The sequence below is a fragment of the Brassica oleracea genome, chromosome C4 (genome assembly GCF_000695525.1).
Source record: "Brassica oleracea var. oleracea cultivar TO1000 chromosome C4, BOL, whole genome shotgun sequence".
Lineage (NCBI taxonomy): Eukaryota > Viridiplantae > Streptophyta > Magnoliopsida > Brassicales > Brassicaceae > Brassica > Brassica oleracea.
Window position 1 is genome coordinate 25507130 of NC_027751.1, and position 3134 is coordinate 25510263.

Genomic DNA, 3134 nt, shown 5'->3' on the forward strand with positions numbered 1-3134 from the left:
TTGAAGAAGTCCTATTAAAATGTATTGCTGGCACCGAGTTGTATTCTTTTTCTTGAAGCTCATTCACTGGGATTTTGTAATTTCTTCTCTTATTCAATTAGGCTACACGAGAACAAGCACATGCACTCTATCTAGCTTACCCCCTCCCCACACACACACACATCATTAAAGTCTGCTATAGCTATAGACTTGCGTTGAAGTTTAGTTCGGTGCTGATCGGCTTGTTATAACAAAGGATTTTCCCTTTTAGTTATCTGTTGCCGTGTCCTTGAGCCTCTCCCTCACATTGGTGCTTTTCAAGTCAGTAGCTGCCTTGACAATCTGAATGATATACTAAATCAATGAGAAGAAATCTTGTACATGTCGAGTGGTATTAATTTTAAAAGAAAAGTTAAATCAAGAAAAATGTTAATTAACCTTTATATCTATCTAGTTCCTGTAATGTATGTAGCAGTAAGAGAATCACTACGATGTGATCAATTTATAGAGGGAAGCGGAAACCCAACAACAGAGAAAGGTGAAGTTCATTTCTGTGTGTACAAATCCTTGATCCATTTGTTTGGTTTTGGTATCCCTACACTATTCTATTTATATGGACTACCAGCAAAATTTAAATTCATAAAAGAGCTAGAAAATGCTTTTATTTTTAATAGGAATTAGAGTAGGACCTCCGCGCTCGCGCGGGTGTTTTTTTATTTTTATTTTCATTTGTTTTTGTTTAAAAGTGTTTATTTTCTTTTAAATACATTTTTTTATATGTATTTGAAACATTTGAGTATGATGTATATTTGTTTAATATGATAACTGTACATATAAGAAACTTGTGGTTTATAATAGATAATTTTATTTATTATATACCGCCAAAAAGTTAGTCTTGTGGTTATATATTAAAAGTATTTGGTATGTAGTTTCTTATAAAATTTCTGTGTTTTATATTTTTATTGATAAGGTATAAAAATTAAGAGTATCTTAAAATACCTTAGCAATATTTTGTTGCACAATATTGTCAAATATTAAATAAAAAAATATTTTCAAATAAAGAAAATTAAAAACCTTTACAAAAACATTTAAAAAATTAAAAATTACTTTTTGAATTCCAGATTTGCATAATTTATAATATTTCATGTAATTTTATATGGAAACATGTGTTATTAGTTGTAAATATATAAACTAAAAACTGAGATTATGAATTAAAACCCAATAAAATTAAAAGTTAAAACGAACTAAACATAATTTAATATATTAATATGTAGTATTATTTTTATTTTTTATTTATTTCAGTTATATATAAGTTAAAAGTGGGATTTAAATTGAATAAACCTACATTAACATAAAAATAAATCAGATGGGTAAGATAATAAATGGACCAAAATATTGGTGAATATTAGATTAAGCCCACAATTGATTAATAGCAATAATTCTCTCGGTGGGTCAGCCTTAACCTTTCTGATCTTCTCAAATTCATTTCTATAACCTGTAAAAAGATTATTCTGAAAGCCTTCACCGACAGAAAAAAAAACTTCATCTCTAAAGTAATATGTCGATCAGCTTGATAGAAAAAGGTTAGTCTCAATACTTTTTCCTGTAGTTGATGAGATTTAGTTGTTCAGATCGTTTATTTAGTATGTTTCATAATCATTGATTAACTATGTTACATCGTTGTAGATGGGGGAAAATCAGTCTTCTCAGATCACAACTTAAAATTTATGAAGATAGACTTAGTGAAACAGAGAAGAGGGATCAAATTGCATGTTGAAAATTTGTTTAGGACAGGTGCGGAGATCTTAACTCGTGTTCCAAATAGAAGAATTTCAAAGTATTTGCAACAAATTTGGAAACCGGAGCAAGATTCACTCAAGCTGAGACAGAGAGTCAGAGAGAATGAAAAGGATATAAAGATGAGAAGCCGTTGTTAATTACAGTGAAGAGAAGGAACATCAATCAATTGTGAGAGTGAAACAGATTTTTGTAAACGACTTGAAAGGCTCTATTCTGCGAGTAAGTATGTATTTGGAAAAGACTTGAAAGCTCTATTCGGCAAGAACTTTTTTATTTTTACAGTTGCCTTTGAGCTTAAAACATTCTGTTTCTTTTTTCTTTGGCAGGCTCAGGTTAACTGTGTGTGTGTGTCTACATTCCGTTAGACCAAACTTGAGACGACTAGCAATGGCTTCTTCAACTGTTTTTACTCATATCTTAGGTGATGTTCCTTCATCACCACTATATGGAAAAATGGAGGTTTGCAAATTTCTTCTTCTGTCTTGACATAATTAATATAACTTTTCCGAATTAGATTTTTGAATCCTCAATGTTTTTTTTAATTGGCTAGCATGCATTTCATTCTCATTGATTTTTTTTTTGCTTATCTGCAGTAGGGTTATAATTAATAGTTATTGCAGATAAGCAAAAAATATATATATAATACTACTGCAGATAAGCAAAAAATATTATTGCTTCTTAGAAAAAAAAAGAATGTCTATGTGATTTTAAACATTTTTTTGTTTGAATGAAAATGTTCATGCTGGAAAAAAATCAATGCTTGGAGGTCACAGAGATCAATTCATGTGGTATATACTACACGACCAAAAAGTGGTTAGTAATATCATACTTCCTGAATTCAGAAAGTAAGATCTATTTCTTTCGTAGGTTATATCTGCAATGATTCAAATAAGGCTGCATAGGAGCATAGGAGCAAATGTCATATTTCATGTCTAAGCAACGGATGATTGTTGCATATAATGGTTTTATTAGGTTAAGATCCGCGCCTTGCGCGAGATCAACATTATATATATAAATTATTTTATGTATTAAATATTTTTACATATTATAAAATAATAAATATATATTAAATAATTAAAATTCAGTAACTATTAAAAATATAATTAAATTGGTGCGAACATATAAATCAATTGTATTGATCCAAATTTTTTTTTATTTGATAGGATATGTTATTAAATTTAAATGATACTAACATAGATAATATATTTTAGTATATTTTTAATATTAATGTCTATTAAATGATGATTTCTACTCATATAGTTTTTTGATCATTTGTATCTTTTATAGAAAAAAATTTAAATTAATGATAACAAAATTTTCATTGTGGGATTAATAGTTTTAGTAATTTATAATTT

The 3134-nt window shown here is 28.3% G+C and overlaps 1 long non-coding RNA gene across 3 annotated transcripts in view; it reads left to right on the forward strand.

The window, feature by feature from the left end:
- The first annotated feature begins 1442 nt into the window (after positions 1–1442).
- Positions 1443–3134, forward strand: part of LOC106336771 — a 6624-nt gene continuing 4932 nt past the window's right edge. The window contains exons 1-4 of one of the 3 annotated variants that reach the window (XR_001268907.1): positions 1443–1562; positions 1666–1998; positions 2106–2567; positions 2647–2817. This is a non-coding gene — a long non-coding RNA (uncharacterized LOC106336771). Of the gene's footprint in view, positions 1563–1665; positions 1999–2105; positions 2818–3134 lie in introns of those variants that run through there. The other 2 variants (XR_001268906.1, XR_001268905.1) reach the window with 2 other exon arrangements.